Raw genomic sequence first — 13,752 nt, forward strand, 5'->3', positions numbered from 1 at the left:
GATTCTGGGGAGGGAGATTGGCTGCATCTGGGCCCCTTTGGAAGCTGAGCCTGTTGCCTGGACCAGCACCCTCTAAAAGGGAAGGAGAGAGGAACGTTCAGACTTATCAGAGGTTAGGCCTGAAAACAGACATGGAATACACCAGAGCTACTGCCGCCTGGCCTGCTTTTGCTTTATTGGACACAAAACTATGAAAATATGAATGATCAAATGAACCTCAGAGTCAAGAGAGAAACAGGAGTGTTTTGTTTACACAAAGCTGGGGCTTTAGAAGTCAATGATTTCAATTCTGTGATTTTCTGAAGTGGACCCTAAATGTCACTGATTTTGGTGATTCTGCAGTGCTTTGTCTTCTAAACACCGCTGTATAAAAAGAAATCAACAGGGATGGGGCGCTCCATGAGCTCAAGATCAAAGACAAAAAGAACACAAACAGTGCAAAAATCAGTGGATGAATGGATACAAACAATGTGGTCCCTCCACATAATGAAATATTACTCAGCCATGAAAAGGAGTAAAGCTCTGATACATGCTACACGTGGATGAAGCTTGAACACATAATGCTCAGAGAAGCCAGACACAAAAGGCTACATAGTGTATGATTCCACTTATATGAAATGTCCAGAACAGGCAAATCCACAAATAGGAAGTAGGCTCATGGTTGTCAGGGGCTGGAGAGGGGGATAGGGAGTGACTGCTAAGGGGGTTGGGGTTTCTTTTTTGGGGTGATAAATGTACCAAAAATGCCACTGATTTGTTCACTTTAAAGTGGTGATTTTATATTATGTGAATTTCACCTCAATTAATATAATAAAGGACATCAAGGATTTATATTCATACTCTCTAAAGCTGAGCTGTCCAATACGGTAGCTACTAGCTGTGTAGCTGTGTGGCCATTTAAGTTTCATTCTATTTAAATAAACTGTACAATTCAGTTCCCCAGGCACACTGGCCACATTTCCAGTGCTCAGAGCCACTTGGGGCTGGTGGCAGAACATGTCTGTGTGGGAAGTTCTTCTGGGCAGTGTAGGAGGGCTGAGAGGGGAAGCATGGACAATGCACCATAGGAACTGAGCTGCAATAATTCCTCTTTCTGGCAAGGAACTGGTCATTGTTCAGGGAACAAAACACAGCCTGTGGGGAAGAGTGCTGGAGGAAAGGGAGTTCCCTGGATAGGCAGTGGGGAGGCTCAGCTTGTATCTGGAGACCAAAGAGGAAGGGCAGGGGTGTGTGGATGTTGCCATTGAGGCAGGAGTAGGGGTGTGGGGAGGCTGGATGCATCTCTCAGGGATGGGAGCCCTGGAACCTGGGAGAGACACAGTGGCAATGGCAGGACCCATTTCACCCACCCCTACATCCTCTCTGGCAACCACCAATCTGTCCTCTGTACCTATGAGCTTAATGTGTGGGTTTCTTTTTTGGTTTCACATATAAGTGAGATTGTATGGTATATGTCTGACTTCTCTCATTTTGCATAATTTCCTGTAGGTACCTCCATGTGGAGGCAAATGGCACTATTTCATTCTTTTTTATGGCTGAGTAATATTCCATTGTGGCTATGTACCACATATTCTTTATCCAATTGCCTGTGGATGGACGCCTAGCTTGTTTCCATATCTTGACTATTGTAAATAATTCTGCAATGAACATGGGGCACAGATATCTTTTTGAATTATGGTTTTTGTTTTGAGAGACTTAATACAAAAATTCTCTCCACAAATTTAAAATATATCCATTCTAATGATAGATTCAACTTTGAACCAAATGCTGAGAATTTTCACTTATCTTTTGCCTTACCCATAAAGTCTTTCTGTGTAAAGGGTCATTTCCAAGATAGAAGAAAACTTCTCTTAACAGAGAAAAACAAACTTCTTCTGATTGGTGGGGAGGGCTTTCTTTTTGAGCTTTTATCGTCAATTCCTTGGTGGGACCTTTTGAACAAACAGTGAAAAAGCCATATAACATGATGGGGGAAGACGGAGAAGGTGCGGCTATTTCAGCAGCCATAGCCTTGGGGCTGAGAAGGCAATTCAGGAGAACATGGGTTCCTCCCTGCTGATGCAAGTGCTTTTCAAAGCCACAGTGGATGTGACCACACTGGCCACACTGGTCTTCCTGTGCTGATCCGTTACCTGCGGGGAGGCTGGCACTGGCTGGGCCACAGGCGCCTGGGCAGCCGCTGATGAACACAGAGCCACAGAAGCTGGCGAGTCCGCTGCACCCTCTGAACTCTGCATGCTCAGTTCTGAAGAGAGGCGGAGAGAGGGTGAGCGGGCAGGGCTGCAGTCATAAAGTCCACAGAGGCAACTGCAGACGTAGACAGGACAGGCGAGCGGGAATTCCCTACAGCCTTCCAGGTTCAGAGCAGGGATCCGGCCAGGCTGGGTAGAGAACAGGGAACAGGTTGCACAACTGTTCCAAAGAAATGGAGAGGAGAGCAGGGCAGGAACTGTTCTTCCAAATATCAAACCAAAACGCAGCCCTGCAGGAGCTCCTCAGTGGCACGTCAGGGATAGGTGCTTGTCCCTGTTCCAGGCTGATCAGGCTGAACTATTTTCAGGGCTCATGGAACTATTTACTCATTTACCCAGCAACTCAAAAGCTCCTGGTGGACACCTTGTTTGGGGAGCTTGGCAAGTGCATTATCCTCTAGCAGGGTCTCTCCCCACTGGCACTGTGACATTGGGGCTGGGTCATTGTTTGGGGGGCATCCTGGGCACTGGGGGGTGTTGAGTAGCATCCTGGACCCCACCCACTAGATGCCAGGACCACAGTCTCTCCCCAAGTTGTGACAACCAAAAATGTCTTCAGACATTGTCCAGTGTCCTCTGGGGGCAAACTGCCCCCCAGTTGAGAGTTGAGAACCATGGAACTAGGGAGAAAATGGTGATATACAGTGAGGGTAAAGAAGCACTTTTTCCTGTGCTGGATAAAAGTCCTCAGGAATTTCAGTAGTAATTCTAAATTGCTTTCTCTTCCTAGAGATCTTTGCTCATGAGAAAACAAGAGTGTATTTCTTTGTGGACAGCCACATACATCTTTCAAATAAGTAGATTTAAAATTCTCTACAAAAAGGCTTGTTTAATATCAGAACAAAGTGGCAAATTATACAAAACCATTCTATAAAATACAGAAAGTCAAACTCTTCATTTTTAAATAAACTACTGGCTACCTTAAGCAGTTGAGAGGCAATGAAATATACAAACTGCAGAGAGAGGAGGTGGCTTTATGGTCACGCACACCATCCCTGTCCTGGCCCCGGCTCTGAGCATGTAACCCCCATGAACGGAGTCTCCTGGCTTCTGCCTCACAGGGAGGCCCGCATGGCACAGCACAGCACACATCACAGAGCCCAGGATATAGTGCCACAACTTTTATATGTTTCTCTATCACCCCACCAGCAAGAATGAATAATTTTTTTAAAAGCCTTTTTTTTAAATACAGAGGAAAACTGATAACAGAATAAAATAATTTGCCTAAGGGAAGCAGAAAGGGGTGTGTGTGGGTTTGAGCCTGAGTGTGTTTGTTTAATGTCATCTTTACTGACAGGGACTATTCTATGACTTCCTCTAGTCCCCTCCCCAAATGCCTTGGTACCATGAGAGCCACTGGATGGATCCGTGGTCTGTGTCTGAGGTTCTGTTTCCTGTGAGCCTGACTCGGGTCTCAACACTAGATGTCCCCAGCACCCCATGGTGATTGGCACCTCCTATTTCCTTTGCCTCTTTCAGAGAAGGAGACTGTCACTTTCCAGCCTGTGTTTCCTGGGTCTCCAACTTTCTCTGTCTTCCTGACAGAACTGACCTTTGGAATATTCTGTTGGAAATTGCTTAATCGAGGTCTCTTCTTTACAGTTTTCCCTAAGATTTAAATCAATCATTTACACACCATATACCACTTTGTTCCCATTTGAAGGTAAGAATGGGCACCTTCAGCTAGAGGAAAGAAGTCGGCTAGAACTCTTTGTGAAAAGAATCCACTAGCAATAAAGTGAGAAAGCTGACTTCACTGAGACCACTTCTTTGTTCCACAGGCAGAAATATTTTTGCTCCAAAGTCTAAGCCTTAGTGAAACAAGGAGAGCTGTGAGAGCGTTGGGGATAGATAGTGCCCAGGCTCGGCTTCCTGTGGACAGAACACAAGTTATTCCATATCATGCAGTTTTCATGCTAACGTGTTCCCTGGTTAGCACACTATTTACTATGCACTGTCTGAACTGATCGCACTAGTGCGTTCAGCTTATATTGTTTAGACCAAGGTCAGCAAACTTTTGCAGTAAAGGATCAGAGACTTTTCAGTCGTCTAATCTCTACTACAACTACTAGACATTGCCATCGTGGAACAACAGCAGCCTTTGCTGACATGTAAACAAATGATTTTGGCTGTGTTCTAATAAAACTCTACTTCCAAAAACAGGCAATGGGTGATGGTTACTGGTGCTCAGTCCACATAGTCCAGGTTTGATAAAGTGGTGTGGATTTCGAAGGTGAGTAGAAAAATTATACTGTCTGGATTCAGAACCTTGAGGTCCACAGGCCTTTGGATCTAGTGCATAGTTCTTGTGGCCATATCTCACCAAAATGGCAGGACTGGAGGGGGCCTCACAGGGCTCAGATTGCTAGGAGGGTGGAGCTGCTAACATTTAAAGACAAATGGAAATATCCAACACTGGTCTGGAATGACAATAGTGCTCTAAAGCTTATGAAGTCACATTGATTCACCAAACCCTGGGACCCCAGAAGCCAGGTGCAGCCCTTAAAATTTAAGACAGGAGTTGGGCACAATGGACAGATCACTTTGGGGAGTTGTAATGTGTTGAATAGTGTCTCCCCAAATTCATGTCCACCTGGAATCTCAGAATGTGACCTTACTTAGAAATAGTGTCTTTGCAGATATAATCAAGGTAAGGATTGAGATGAGACCATACTGAATTAGGGTGGGCCCTAACTCCAATGATCGAGTTCTTATAAGAGACAGAAAGGACACATAGGGAAGAAGGCCACATGAAGACAGAGGCAGAGATTGAAGAGATGCAGCTGCCAGCCAAGAGACAGCAAGGATTGTTGGGAACCACCAGAAGCTAGAAGAGGCAGGAAGGATCCTCCCCTAAAGGGATTACGGCCCTGCCAACACTTTCTAGGCTCTGGAACTGTGAAAGGATAAGTTATTGTTGTTTCAAGCCACCCATTTTGTGTTACCTTGAATGGCAGCCCAGGAAACTCAAACGGGTCCATAAAATGAGGAGCACAAGGGACAGGTAGGGACCAGGGCATCCCACAAGATAATGTTGATGTAGTGCTTCAGTGCCATGCACAGCTCAGGCAGTTGATACATACTGATCAAATAAATGGATACTTTAGTAACTCCTTAGTATTATATCTGATACTGAATTATATAAAATTAGCTATAGCATTTCAGATAGTGAGAATCTATGACAGTACTTTATAACACAGATAACCATACATGAGTTCATATTTCAAGAGGCAGTACAGATGGAAAATATAAACAAGTTCATAAAGGTTTTAGAAAATTTAAAATCTACCTGGTTACTTTAGGATATCCAGGACTATTTTGGGAAATGTGACCTTTTGAGACTGACTGCTCTACTTCCCCTGAACACCTCCCCTGATGCTTGTATCAGACAGACAGACTGACAGACACTGTGAGCCAGCTTGGCTGCTCATATATATTAACACACAACACACCTGTCTGCAGAGAGCATGGAATCTTTCTTTACTCACCTGAGATAATGTTGTAGGTTGTACATAAACTGATCCAGTTTTCTGAAATTAAAAAAATAAATAAATTTGGGTCCATTCATCAAAGGCTCTTAGCACATCAAAGTTTAGGATTAAAAAAAAAAGTTTTTTAAAAGGTATGTAACAGAACGCTAGCTTTCAGTAATGGTGGAGCAGATTGGTTGGACTAACTCTCCTGCCCATAATGATAAAATATGGGCAAAATATTTTTGAAAAAAACATAACTATTTAAAGCCACTGGACACTGTAGGAAGTCCACCCTTGAAATACCACCATCACAGGTCAGACCAGCTACTCTGTGGCTTTGGCCCTGGGGGTACGCCCCAATCCACAAATGCTAGGGTGGCAGAAAGCACCAGCTTGTGTGTTGAAGTGTCAGAGAAAAGAATTCAGAATGTTGGGGGAGAATCCTGGAAGAGAGAGGCACAGAGGGGCGAGTCCCCAGATCCTGGAAACGTATAATAACAAAGTGGAGAATAGGAAGTGGTACAAGAAAGGTAGAAGGCTGGTAACTGTAGAGGCAGGTGATGGCTACACAGCATTCATTATCCTGTGTGTTGATTTTGTTAATGTTTGGAATCTCCATTATAAAAAGTTAAACAAAAAGCCAGTCTAGCTATTAGCTTTTAGCCCAAAAGAATAAGTGCAAGGATGTTTGTTTGTTTTAATTCTTAGCTGAGGATATGTGTGTGTGGTCTTTCTTTTTAATTGATTTTTATTTTATTTTTTCTTTTAACCCTCACCTGAAGGTATTTTTTCCATTGATTTTTTTTTTTCTTTTCTTTTTTAAGAGAGAGTGGGAGGGAAGGGCGGGAAGAAAGAGAAAGAGAGAGAGAGAGACACATTGATGTGAGAGGCAAGGTTGCCTCCCCCTTGCACCCTGACCAGGGCCAGGGATTGTGCCTACAACTGAAGTACATACCCTTGACCAGAATCAAACTCTGGGCCTTCAGTCCGGAGGCTAATGCTCTAACCACTGAGACAGTTGGCTAGGGCCAGGGTGGTGGTTTTTAATTGATTTTTAGAGAGAGAGGAAGAGGGAGAGAGCAACATTGATCAGTTGCCTCCTGTACACTAGGTATGTGCTCCCATCGGGAATCGAACCCACAACCTCTTGGTGTACTGGATGACGTTCCAACCAACTGAGCCACTAGGCCAGGGCAATGCAAGACTGTTTTACTGCTGGTTTGCCATGCTAGCAGCCCTTGAAGAGCAGTAGTTTCAGCGGTCTTTCCAGAAGGTGTGAGGTTGGAGTGAGTCCTCCACCTGGTAGAACAGGGAGCAGTAGGGGAATGGAGGTGGCTGGGGCACCAATTGGCCATGTTCAGCATGAAGTTTGGGAATCCCCCTTTTCCTGCTCAGTGGGGTTAGGCTCTTTGGTGATCAAGGTCACCCTAGAAGCAGTCTCATAGGTATGAGTGCATGTCTGTGCTTCTGCTCTGAACTTGAACTTGTGATAGGAAGTGGGAACCATTCAGTTTCTGTCTTTGTCACATTCATTTGTCCTCTCTCCTGTTTGTCTTCCCAAGTCAGGGACCCAAGCATTCTTTCTCTGACTCCCTTCATCTGTGGCCCCTCTCGACTGGGGTCCAGAGCCCTCAGGATGGCCAATACAAAGAAGAGGGGCCTCAAACACAATCCAGTCTTTGGGCCAGGTTGGCCCAAAGCTCCCAGTGTGTTGTTTATAAGCTGAGCACTTTTCATTTGTCATCTGGTCCAAGATAAGAGCAGACTGGAGAAATAAGTGAGAAAGCACACATCATTGCTGCAACTTCCTTTCCTGGGTGGGCACCAGTGTGTAGAAGGTACATCTGACCTTCTGGAGATGCTGCCAAGAACACCCACCAATGAGGACATATGCTGAGGTCCCTGAGTGTATGTGAGGGGCACCGTAGACCCATGGTCAGCAGCCCTGGGTTGCGGCCTCCATGAATGAATCTGCCTGGGCACAAAGGAAAGAAACAGACTTCTGTTTATAGGAAAATACTCTGGTTACCTAGTAACCAGTAATGACAGGAAAGGAAATGCAGGAAATGCTGAGGGCAATTTCTGGGCCTGCTCCTGGCCTGACACTGACGCACCAGGACCTGCAGCAATGTCCTTTCATTCGCTTTTCCATATGCCAAGCAGAGGGATCACCTGCCTTACCAAGTTCTGATAGATATTTAGAAAACATTGGTCATCTTTGGGTAATTAGGGAAGAGCATACAAACGTTTTCAGTTCCCTTTATTCTGATTGGCTAATTAACTTCCACTTTAGAGAGACACACAGCCTCTTACTTTACTTTGGGGAGTGACATAGGTCTCCTCAGGCCATGAGTTCATACTCTCCTGATACTTGGTGGCATCTGGATGGCACCAGGGTTCATTTTCCTCATAAAAAGCAATTAATTTCTTCCCTATGACCAAGAAGCAATAAGTCCAGAACACTCTTAAGAGTTCTTTCAAACCTGGGTTCTGCCTGATACTTATACTGATAGTCCCAGTGTTATTACAGTGACCAGAAAAATCAGGTCCATTCCTTCTCTTGAACCCCTTCAATCTGAGTCCAGGTCTAAGGACCATGTAATGCATGGTTTAGGTTCTGTCCCTGATTAAGCGAGGCCCCTGCCTAGCCCTTGCCATAGCCCTGCTCAGCCCTAGGCACCAAGAGAAAATTCGCACGTTTGAGGAACGAAGTGTCCATCTCTCCTTGCTGAAAAGTGGATGCTTTCACAGTCCATGATGGTAAAAACCATGTCCTTTCTTGCACTTGGATCACTCCCAACACACCCAGCAAACACTAATGTAGGGTCTCAGGCTGACATTTTCTGTCCTGAGCACCATGGGGTTCTGAGAGGCATCCTTGGCCTCCAGGAGCACCCCCTGCTCACCCTGAGTCTACAGACACTGCAGAATGTCACCTGTGGAGCAGGATTGCCCCGAAAGAGAACCACTGTTCTAAATAAACATAAGATGTCTGAGAAATAAGATGGATAAATGGTGCTTGGGTGAAATGAACTTGTTGACAGGTTAAGAATAACAAAGAGGGGACTACGGTGACCTGGACATGAAATAGTTACAATTCTGCCAGACAAGGAGTGTGGAATTAGAGAGGGAAAAAATGAGGGACTCTTTAAAGGCTCCCACCATTTCTAAGAGGATCAAATTCCAACTCCCAGCAAGGGCAATCCATTAGTCCTACTTCGCCTAAACTTTTTGGGCATCCTGTCATTCCTCCGGCAATTCTTAAATTTTTTCTTTTGCAGCAGTGGACTTTGAAGGATCAGAGCTGGCTCTGAGTTTCTCTGAAATAAGGTTTCTTCAGAGTTCAAATTCCTTTTTCTTTTGGTAAGAACTGGGCATCTGTTCCTGTTTTCTTCTCAGCAGCCAAACTGTCCCTCTTTCTCCAGCGGAGGATCAGGCCCAAGCCCTGGGAACTGGTTGTCTATCTGAAGGGCTCGAGGCAGGATGCTGCCAGGCCCCAGCCAGCCCCCGAAGTCACAGGCTGTCATCCTCAGTCACATGGGACAGTTGCCTTTCCTCCTGTCCTAATGGGAGCGCTCTCTTACTTCCCTCTTAAAGAGTATTTGACTACTACTTTAAACTGTCCAAGCTAATGTCTGGTTACGTCTTAGATGTGATCTGATTTTAGTTGCAAGTGACAATATCATGTATTCAGGGGAAAATGGGAATTAAAAACCCTTCACTGACATTTTCACCCAGCAAATATGTTAGGCAGGCTCCTGATACTAGCTCTAATTAGTAAAAACTTAAACACCATAAGACTTGGTGCCCAGGAAACAAAATTCTCCCCAGGTTGGGGACAGGTGCCCTGAAGTTCATCACATCAGAGGGAATGGGAACTGGGTGCTATGTGGGAGACCAACTGTCAGCTGCATTTCTGTGCTGGGAGAGTGGACAAGAAAAGTGTTGTACACTCATACATGTACACACAAACACACACACACACACACACACTCATGAACACACACATATGCACTCACATGCACAAACACGTACATGTGTGAGCACACATGTCCATGCACCTGTCCACACAAACACACATGTGCATATAAACACATGTGCACACAGTTGCACACACATACAATGCATATACATATACAAATACATATACATACAAACATACACATATACACACAAACACATACAGAAACCATGCATATACACAAACACATAAACACAAAACACACATGCATGTACACACAACACAGGCTAATGCGAGAAAAATGGCCAAAACCACTTAAAAGACCCTGTTGCCATGTTCTTACTCTAGACATTTTTCTATTAAATTGAATGCTGCCTAGTCCCAGTAGGGAAAAATCAATGATTCTTATAGTAAAAGGGGAGGGGGACCTATGCCTCCATATTTGCACACGTGCCTACAGGAGAAAAATCGCAGAGTACAAATTTTGCTCCATAGAAAGCTTCCTCATCCTGGGATTGGCTCCAAAACTTTAACCCCCGCCACCCACTTTCTCACGCAGCCTCTTCTCCCCAGCTCTCAGCCCGCATGCTACTGCACAATCCCCCATGTCCTTTGCCCTTTCCCCTCAGCCCACGGCCCTCCACCCACCCAGATCCTGACCCCGACATTTCTCCTCTCTTCCTCGCATCCTCAGTTCCCATCATGTGTTGCCTATGGCAGCTTTCCTGCTACAACAGCGGAGTGGAGTGGCTGTGACAGAGACCGGCAGAGCCTATTACTCTCTGGCCCAGAGCCCACAGGTGTGGGCATGTGTCCCAGAGCCTTCATTTCCACAAAGGACCCGCTGACCAGGCTGCCCTCTGCCTTCTGCTCAGGCCCCATTCTTGTAGCTCACAGCACGTTCCATCACACCATCTTAAAGTCACGTCCATCGCCACCATGACCCCATGCCTTAGTTCCTTTGCTGGCTCAGGGTCTGGGGAGAGAGCCTGTGCTGTTTTGGCATCTTTGCCTTCCTCTCACGCTCTTCCATCCATGTTCTGATGACAGCCCCACGATTCTTCCCAACCTAGGTCTTAGTGGCGCATTTCCAGGCTGGTCTGAACTTGACCTCTCTGTAATGTTTGGTTTCTGTCCTCTTGTTTCTGGTCTCTTCTCTTTGAGGATGCCTTCTCAGTCCCCATCTCTGGCCACTCCCCTCTCCCAACTCTGTTACCCTGCACCACAACTTCCAATACCACCCACTTGCCCAGCTCCAGGTGCCACAACAAATCCAAAAGGAAACTTCTTTCCCCTAAACTTGCCACTACTGCATTTCCTCAGCTACTGGGCTGTAAGTCACTGGGCATCTCCTTGGGCCTCGAGGTCACATCTATCTGGTGACTCTGCCCTGCTGTCTCTGTTGGGTACTACCTCTCAGGGATCTAGTACAGTCCCTGTCTCCTCATTGCACACCTGGAAGTCTGGATCTGCCTCCAGAGTGGATGCACATTCTAAATCGAGGGCTACTACAAAGAGGGGGGTCTGAGACATTCTCAGGTCAAGGGTCTGTGGCCCTTGAGGAGGTCCAGTGCTATGTACTAGATGGTTCAGGTGTGCCCTTCACATTACGGGACAGTGCAGCCTACTCTGGGCGATCCAGATCTTCTGACCTGAAAATTGTTGACATCCAAGCCCTGCTCTGTGGAGTGCTTCAAAAAAGGGACACCTGGTTCTCTTCCCAACCTGCCACTGGATCTTAGTTCCATCAGGAAAAAGACTTAACAGCCTAAATAAAAAACTGCACTTCTGAACACATGCTGAGGTGAGTGTCCAGCTGGGGAGGAGGAGGGGCAGCATGGACTTTGGACTCAGACACAACCAAGTTCAAATCTCAGCTCTGTCACTTGCTGTCGGCCATGGCCTCAGTTTCCTCATCTGCAAAAGGTGTGGGGAGGATGAACTGGAATGATGTGCTAGACCTGCCGCCTCAAGCCTGAATCCCAGCCAGTGCTTTATAAATAAATACAGTTGACCCCGAACAACACAGTTTGAATTGTGGTTCTACTTATATGCAGATTTTTTTCCAATAAATATAGTGGGAAATTTTTGTGGAGATTTGGGACAATATGGACTTGCCTTGGCAGATGACCTGTATGATTTTCTTAATAACATTATATTTTTTCTAGTTCACTTTATTATAAGAATATAGTATACAATACATAGTACAGTAATTTTCAACCAGTGTGCCGCAAGAATTTTTAAAACGTAATACCTGACAACTTAGTCAGGGGTACTGACCTCTTTTCCTTAGATTGTCAAATAAAATAAATGACAACAGCCAACACAACAATAGCAGTCTGGTGTGAATACATCAAAATTATACCTATTTTTTGTCAAGAATTATAATTTTCTTTTTGTCATATCAGGAAAAAATATATATTTTGGTGTGCTGCAGAATTTTAGTGATTAGTTTATGTGTGCCATGAGATTAAAGGTTGAAAATTGCTGACATAGAACATAAGAAATATGTGTTACTCCAGAGTTCATGTTATTAGTATGGCTCACAATCCACAGTAGGCTATTAGTAGTTAAGTTTTAGGGAAGCCAAAGTTATATGTGGATTTGCAACTGGGGGGGATGATTGGCACCCCTAACCCCCATGTTGTTCAAGGGTCATCTGTATAACCAAGTAAAAAGGAAGGGTCAAGAACCCCAAAGACAATCACAGTGATGGTAGTGGCAGCAATCACCTCAGCACTGATTGTGTGCCAGACTCTGGGCTAAATGCACTATGTATATGTTCCTACTTAGTTCATTATCACTCCCATTTTAGAAACGACAGACAGACATACTGAGACTCAGAGAGGAAGAGTAGAACTAGATTTGCACTAGGACTTCCTCCTTTAACAGAAGGAGGCACAAGTTTGTAAACATTCCCTAAGTCTCCTGTTTTCTGTACTATGCAGAGTCCTGTTTCCTTCCCAGATAAATTGCTCCTCAACCTTATGGCAAAGAGAACTCAAAACAATAACAGGAGCTGGGTATTTTACTTGAAGAGTCTCCACCCCTTACGTACGTCACTGGAGCTCTTAATGGAATGATGGGACTTATTGAATGAGTTACATGAACCTGGTGGGACTTGCACATGTCCCTGCCCTGTCTGGTTCTGGTTAAGAAGCTGCTCTTTTTTCATGCTTGTAACTGGAGGGAACTTGCACATAACGACCCTAACCATCACTGTCTTTTCCGACAGGAGTTGCCCACACGGTGTGCTTGTGAGCACATATGCCAAGTCCCCTCTCCACACAGACACACTGTATCTCCTGCAACCCTCCCCTCTGCCCTGTATACATGTTCACTGTCACTATGGAGAAAGCCAGGCTTCCTCTGGTTCCTGACTGTTTAACTAGGTTGGCTACTCAACCCCTCGGGTCCCCGCAGTTCAATCCAAGTGGAATTCAATGTGGCAGGCATGGAGCCCAGGCCTGTGGGACCTGAACGTGTGCCATTGCACTGTGCTGCCTCCATCTACAAGTTGATGTCTTTGCAGAATTGAGGGTGGCCAGTGTGGTTCCAGTGGTCCAGATTCAGAGTGACCAGATGGGTGGCAGTCATTCTGACATGGGGGGGCCACTGGAAGCTGGACAGGTGTCTCCACCAGTACCACAGCCACAATGGCGCCTTCCAGGATGGGACTGATGTGACTCCATGGAGAAAGGCCAAGACCAGGCTGGAGAGCACTGTCCCTCAAAGTCTATCCACCTGTTACAGCTAAGAAGGGCTGCTCAGTTGACATGGGGAACAGGGAAACCCACCAGTGGCTTCAAAGTGGACCAAAGCATGGTAGTGAGCAGTGATTAAAGCCCTCTGTCAAATCACCTCACTGTCCAGTGCAGGTTTCCTGACCTCAGCACTGTGAACATTAGGCTAAGCTATTCTCGGTTGTGGGGCCGTCCTGGGCACTTGGGGGAGTTGAGCAGTATCTCTGGTCTTTACCACTTGATGCCAGGAACATCTGACAAGCACAGGTGTCTTGAGACAGTGCCCAATATCCCTGGGGGGCAAAGTCAACCGTGGCCGAGAG

General features: G+C 45.7%; 1 long non-coding RNA gene across 1 annotated transcript in view; it reads right to left on the reverse strand.

The window, feature by feature from the left end:
- Nucleotides 1-2,396: 2,396 nt before the first annotated feature.
- Nucleotides 2,397-13,752, reverse strand: part of LOC148093325 (uncharacterized) — a 42,136-nt gene continuing 30,780 nt past the window's right edge. The window contains exons 2-3 of the long non-coding RNA XR_015714407.1: nt 5,741-5,782; nt 2,397-2,872 (exon numbers count right to left, since the gene is read on the reverse strand). This is a non-coding gene — a long non-coding RNA (uncharacterized LOC148093325). The remainder of the gene's footprint in view (nt 2,873-5,740; nt 5,783-13,752) is intronic.

Source organism: Miniopterus natalensis, chromosome 4 (genome assembly GCF_054644295.1).
Source record: "Miniopterus natalensis isolate mMinNat1 chromosome 4, mMinNat1.hap1, whole genome shotgun sequence".
Classification (NCBI taxonomy): Eukaryota; Metazoa; Chordata; class Mammalia; order Chiroptera; family Miniopteridae; genus Miniopterus; species Miniopterus natalensis.